Source organism: Notothenia rossii (genome assembly GCF_949606895.1).
Source record: "Notothenia rossii genome assembly, chromosome: 1".
Taxonomy (NCBI): domain Eukaryota; kingdom Metazoa; phylum Chordata; class Actinopteri; order Perciformes; family Nototheniidae; genus Notothenia; species Notothenia rossii.
The window spans coordinates 24,459,308-24,466,703 of NC_136912.1; the positions used below are offsets into that span (position 1 = coordinate 24,459,308).

General features: G+C 38.5%; 1 long non-coding RNA gene across 1 annotated transcript; it reads left to right on the plus strand.

Moving 5' to 3' along the window:
- Positions 1 to 2,548: 2,548 nt before the first annotated feature.
- Positions 2,549 to 5,950, plus strand: LOC307022575. Its single transcript, XR_013803442.1, has 3 exons — positions 2,549 to 3,009; positions 4,795 to 5,558; positions 5,679 to 5,950. It is a non-coding gene; the product is annotated as an uncharacterized lncRNA (long non-coding RNA).
- Positions 5,951 to 7,396: the final 1,446 nt, after the last annotated feature.

Here is a 7,396-nt window from a genome sequence, read left to right on the forward strand (position 1 = left end):
ATTGTCTGGCGTTGCGTGTTAGCCATCATTGTGTTTACTGAGCCACTAACCTAGGGGTCGGGTTGAACAGTGTGTGTAGATATTGACAGTTTGTTTATTGGATTAGATGCATTGTGCCAGAAATGAGTAGCACCCTGGTCTTTTCCTCCCATGTTGCAGCGCCTAGAGAGAGACCCCTACCCAGCAGCGACTCATATTCAGCACAAACCCCAGTGCCTGGAGTTACAGTGGGCTGGTGCCACTGGGTATAACCTGGGTTACTGGAGAATTAGAAAGTTTGCTAAACCAGTGGGAAGTCTGGATCAGAGTCCTACCCTGGGGTTGTGAAGGCGAAATGCAAGTCTTCTCAGCAAGCAACTGACAATCTGTCCCCCCGCTTCCCGCTCCCCCCAAGCCTGGCAAGAAGCAATACTCAAGTCGTTCTTTCATTTCCGCAACCCTGGACCCAGTCCAAAGAAAACAAGCATAAAAAGAGAAACAGACCTTGTACCTTCAAAGTTCAGTTTTACAGGTGTTCAGGGCAGCTCTTCTTCATACTTATGTTGGCCTGAGGGCAGACAAGATGTTCCTTCTGGTTCCTTCTCCAGGAACAAGTGGTATGACTAGATAGTTGGAATGGGATTTTAATATATTTTATCTCTGCAACGCAATACTTAGACAGCTTGATTTCCAAACTGCCGTCCATTTTCATTTTCATGATCTTAAACATTTCGCGGTTCACCTTTTAGTATAAACTAAGATAAACTTCTATTATCTAATCCCTTGTTCTTTAACTTGTATACATTCACTGATGAAGTGCAATGGGGCCACTATAAATACGACGCGACAAGCACTTAAAACCACTAATTAAAGACACAAATTACATTCACCAACCCTTTGTGGCTGAGTAGCTGTCAGTGTAGCTTTGAATGCAGATAAAGTGATAAGGGTTAGGGCAGGGGAAGTCATGTGATGTTAACTGTGAGCTGTAAAAGCATGTATTTCACAATACTATTAGGTTTTAAACAATCTTCTTGATAATTGCTATGGGCAGATATTTATGAAAAGATAAAAGTAAAAGGGGGCAGGTTGTACTGTAGTAGTATAAGTAGGCAGTGCGGCCATCTGCCTATGAAAGAAAGATTATTTCTTTTTTTTTAGACTTAGATTTAGACTGCTTTTTTATAATAAGTGACTTCAACATGAAATACAAAATATGCATCGTTCAATTATGGTTCCTGTTTTTCTTTTTCTAAATCAAGGCATTATAATTATAAATAATGTATGATTTATGAACAGATATACAGTATATGATGTAGCAAAAACAACAATTAATGCCAGCCACGTATTTCACATAAAGGCCATTACCATACTCTCTGCTATGATGATTTTTTGCATCATCCTGTTTAGTAACATGGACACTCTTTAATAAAAACAAAACATCAGTGAGCAAACACGACACTGCTGTGCCACCTGCCTGCATGTGGGTGGATATATCTGATGCTGTCATTAGCATCATTAATACCCTCCATTATAATCAATGTCCTCCTCTACCTTTTTTACATAATTGTTTAAACATGTGAGCGACGACGCGAGATGTTTTCAGGTTTAACTGGGAACATCAACATCAGTTTGTCTCAGTTCAACATTATGTTGCTATAGTAACCCCTACTGGCAAAGTTCCATGACAGTGGCAGTTTAACTGACAATAATTTTGATCACCGTTTTGTTTGATGTGACCGAGAATTGACAGTGTTGACAGATCTTATATCTTCTATCCAGATGCACTTGTTTTCAAAATATTTACTGGTGCTCTTTTTTTATAATGATTTGATTGTTGACTCGTTAACTTTTTTCATTTTTCTGATATAAGTGAACTACTAGGCTAGACAGTTATTAGCTGTCAAACACATATTAGCCAATGAATAGTTGATAATTAGCATGCATTTTAGTAGTATTGATTCCTCAACTGTGGAAAACTCACACCACTTTGGGATTACACAGCATTATATTATATTACACTGTTCATTTGGATCAATATTCTAGTTTTTAGCATTAATGAAAATAATATTAATTGTAATATATTTGGTTATAAACGTATTTCTACTTAATTATTGACTTTAGAACAACGTGCATTTTAATAATAACTACTACTTATAATCCAATTACCTGGGTATCAATTAAGGGATGATTCTGATTCTACTTGTGGATTTTGGCTCCTTATTAGTCATTATAAGGCACTTTGTAATGCCTTATTCTACACCTTTTAGGCGATTAATTAAGAGTTTTCCCTCAATAACCTCCTTATCACTGCTCATTGTGTCTCCAACAGGATTTTGAGAGACTATGGTGGCGGGTCCTGGGCCACTGTTATGAATGATTTTGCAGTTATTGTTTTTCACCACAGTCCAGAAAGCCACAGAGAGGCAGCCTCACAGCAAGTCAGAATATGTAATACACATCAGAACATGGTGTTCATAGGAATTGAGGATTAGGCCAGGGGGAGTTGGGTCTTAAAACCACTGCATTGATGCATTCTTCTGGATCCATTTGGCAAGTTAGCGGGTGTTCATTTCAAGTATGAGAATGTTATGGATTAAAGGTTTATTTTTCTGTCTTGATGATTTCAACTTCCTGAGTATTGTCTGTTCCTTATAAAGACACTTTGATATGTTTCAAGCTGTGTTAATGTGCAAATATGTGTCTGAACAAGACATACACATTTGAAAGAAACAAAGGGGATAAAACAGATGACCTTGTAATGATAACCTCTGCACAGTGGGGTTAACTACTATAATCCCAGCATTTTAAAGATATATATCATATCATATTTCTTTTTCTCACTATCCCCCTTTACAGGCTCTTCCTGGCTTACAGCCTGGAAATGCTCTCACTGAGGATCTCTAGAGGTTCAGTCTATGATGATGACCATCATGTAAAGCAAGGATTCCCGTGTAAAGCCGCCCCAGTTTATCACCCGGACCATGTTTGTCCGTGTTCGCCTCTCCCCTGTCCTCCCAGGTGACCAAGGTAGGACATGTGTCAGTGGTGCGTGTTAGTGTTGGGAGATGGAATGGGGAAAGGGCAGGGTTAGTCTCTCTTGAATCAGAAGTCAATGATTCACTGGGGTGAGAAGGACATTCTGCTACAGTGAGCAGCTCCTCTACAGCGCTCTGTTTCCTTGCACACTTTGCTGTCCCTTGCTTAATGATGTCTATCCTTTTTGCCAGTGTTGGGAGGTAACTGTGCACATGTACTAGTACTGTAATTAAATACAACTTCAAGGTAGTTGTACTTTACTGAGTATTTCGATTTTATACTTATACTCTACTGAAATGTGGAAGCACACGTTCTTTTACTCCTCTATATTCATGTGATAGGGTTACATATATTATTGATACAAAATAAAATGTAATAATATTACATTTTATCAAGAGTTTGGAGCCTAAAAAAAGGTATTTTGAAAAAGCCACACAGGATTGCAACCGACCAAATCAGATTGTCCAAGGCCCATTACCTAACTTTTGATCACATTTCTGTGAAATCTGTTCAGTAGTCTATCGTTATTATATTTTTCCACTGTTAACACAATGGAATGGCACACAAATAAGCTTGCAACCAGACTACAATATTATGCTTTTTGTTGACATTGACCTTGAAATAAGTAATGACTGGTCACATTCCTGCACCATTCTGAAGATTAATACAGCAACTCTGCTGCACTTGGCTGAGAATCTACCCCACTCAATAATATCTTATCAAGTTCAGTTTAATTGATTTTAGATTTAGTTTCTTAAACTTGATTCTTTCTGCATTATTTTCCCCCGTGGTACTACATTGTCTTTAATGTTAAACGTGGCTGAAAATGTTTATGGTAGAAGAAAGATCAGTTGTATTGTTTGATGTTTTGCAACTGCTGATCTTGTTCTCTCCAGGAGATGTACCGGTACTCTTTTTGTATTTTAATATTACAAATGTAGTTTGGATTATGAAAAATGTTTTTATATTATGTATTCACACACATCTGATGTTTTTTTTGTGATTATTACAATGTCTAGAACATGTACATATTTAGTTATTGTGGAATACATTCATCAAATTAGATTTTGAGCAGCTTATGTCTTTGTTGCAATATTACAACACTGGGTCAGTGTAGTAGTCAAAATAGCATGTGTCCCTGTCATGGAGATTACCCTTCTTATCTGTTCACATATGGAAATAAAACACTAATAGAAATATAATGTATTTGATCATTCACTATAACTAAGTTCTAAATGTGTCCTCTGTTAAGATTTTGAATTAAGACCAGAATTGAATAAATTAATACATTATTTCTGATAAAAGTATGTGAAATTATATCTGTAGCAATATTTTAAACTCTACTTGTATCTTATCAGTTAATTAGTTACAAAAATACATTTAACTCTGGTTCTGGCAGAAACAGTTTCTAAAAATGTGTTGGGACAATTGGATGTATCCCTTTTAGTATGATAATTAGCCTGTTATCATTAGTCAGACAGCATTGTGTGACTTGTTGAACTGGTTTACCTGCATGTATGGGTGTAGGTATTGCTTTTATTATGAGGCTAAGCCAGGTTGACTCAAGTGTACAATGTAACTAGGATTCAGATGCTTGTTGCATCGGGACACCTGGAAGGGGGTGGTACATGCATTCCTTTTAGTATGACAATAGGCTAATCCAGACATAATGAACACTTGTCCCACCACCCTATCTATTCCTTCAGGTAATCCATTACAATATAATAAGCATATGTGTTATTGATACATTATGTATTAATTACTTTTTCCATTCAGAATGCCACCAGCAAAGAGAGGTCCTGGATTCAGTGTGCAGGATGTGATTGCTGCCATCCAAAACGGATAAAGTGAGTTTGAGATGGAATCAGAGGACGTGACTTTGATGTGTACCAAGGCAGTGTCAATGGGATACGAGCCAAGTCTGAACTTGGATTGTCAGGTGATGTTGTGATGAAGCTTGCCTCCACGCTTCCAGAAGGTCAGAACTACAAGATCTACGCAGACAACTACTTCACCTGTGTCCCATTGGTAGTGAAGCTCCTTGATTGTGGGATTCATTATGCGGGAACAGCCAGGCAGGTGCGCTTACCCAACTGTAACTTTGAAGAGGAGAAGAGCTTGAAGAAAAAAGAAAGAGGAAGCTTTGACATCCGAGTGGAGGCCAACCACAACATCTGTGCTGTCAAATAGTATGACAGCAGAGCGGTCACACTTGTGTCATCCTTTGCTGGACCCTGTGCAGAGAATTCAACGCTGGGACAAAGCCAACAAAACCTACGTAGAAGTTGAGAGATCTTACATTGTGGGTACTTACAACAAGTACATGGGAGGTATGGATTTGTTGGACTCGTTTACGGCCAAATACAAGTTCCCCATGAAATCCTGACGCTGGTACGTGCATCTTCTGGCACACCATCATCCTTGCTGTGATCAACGCCTGGTTCGTCTACAAGCGGGAGTGCAAAGCTCTAAAGATGCCAAAGCAGGAGATCCTGAACAGGAGACAGCTTCAGGCCGATCTACCACCCTCTCTCATCCTGGTAAGAATGCATTTCTGCTATTTGCCGTTTGTAATATTTTTTTATATTTCACTGTAATATTTTTGACTTGTATCCTAATGTATTTTTGACATGTATCTTGATTGATTATGTTATAATCAGGTGAACACAACTCCCCTGAAAACACCAAAGAGAGGTCAACCATCTTCAGGCAACGGGAGCCCAGCAGCGACAGTGACATCAAGGAGCCTGTTGAATGCTCAGAAGAGACCAACCTCAGGTGATGGGAGTCCACCAAACAGGGCCCCATCCAAGAGATCACAACCTCCACTGGATGTACGCAAGGACCTAATGGCACATTTTCCAGTGAAGACAAAGAGAGGACGGTGCAGACACTGCAGTAAAGGGTACAAACACACAATGCACCAAGTATGACGTCCATCTCTGCTTTTCCGACGATAGGAACTGTTTTTAGGACTACCATTGTATTCATATTTAATAAATGACTATTCATAAAAAAATAGGACTGATGTGTGATTATTATTCATGCTATATAGCCTACTGATATAGGGCTAAGTAAGCAATCAATCCTGCAAATGAACCCTTAGTTGTTCAACATATTTATTCAGACAATGTGTTAGAAATACAGAAATTCTGCTCCCACCCATGCCCAACGTTGCAATATTACATTTCCCTAAAAACTTACCAAAACGTAAAACATGTGAAAACTCTTTCATTTCTGCTCCAGAGGCTCCCTACAACAACATCTGAAAGGTCAACAAAATAAATTATAATGTCTTTCTATATTTGGGCATTACAGGGTTAAGATCACTCTTGGCAGTGTCAGAATCAAACAAAACAACAGCTAGCTCTTGGCTGATTTCACAAGTGCATTTTGTCAGCAGTCTAATAACACACTGCTGACGTACATACACAGCAACCCTCTGCATCTGATGTGAGACAATCACGTCAGTTTACAGCATGAATCAAGAAAGCACACTGCTGACCACCAGATAAGTGCATCCCTGTAATGTTCAGCTTTCAATCAGCAACTTCTGATAAAAAAATACAGCAAAAGAGAAAATAGCTACATGCTTAATGAGCAATGCAGGAACAAAAATAACAAATGTGATTTTCTTCCAGGCAACTTTAGACTAATAATTTTCATTTCAGATAAGTAGCAGTATAGACTATTCATCCAAATGAATACAGAATGTATTTGTGTATGTGCTATAAGGCTGCAATCAATTTTAGAGTGTATTATGATCAGAAAGGTTCATATATTCATATCTAAGAAAATATTCTGCACAACATGAACCCAACGCTACTGAGTAGCAGCATGCCTTTTGGCAAGATTGAACCCAGTTGGAAATGCACCATAGTTCTTACAGCGTATTCATCAACCAACTGTGCACAGATGAGGTCTCCTGCCTCTGGTGGGTTTTGTGCAGTTCAAACACATTACTTTGATTTAAATCAAGGTTGTATTTTAAAAGTGCATAAAAGAGTGATTTACACAATCATTTTAAAACTGTAGCTGTCAGGAAAGTACAAAAAAGTGTAAATGGATACTGAATAGAATACAAGCTGCTCCCCAGTCTTACATCATTTTGCACATTTATAAGATTTTCATCCCTGCACATGTGGGCGGGTGTGAAAATGGTTAGCAAGTAAGTGTTAATGTAGCGGCTATAGTCAATGACACGCTGCTGTCTCCCTTGAGGGGTTAAAGTGTCATAATCACCCCGCGCTTGTTTGACTGGCCTTGAGGATGTTAAAAATGAGGGCTCTTGGCAATGGAGGTGACATGAAACTTCTTTAAAAATGATGGGGAAACTTTGATAAGTTCTCAACAGGGACATGAACTGTCAGGAAGACAG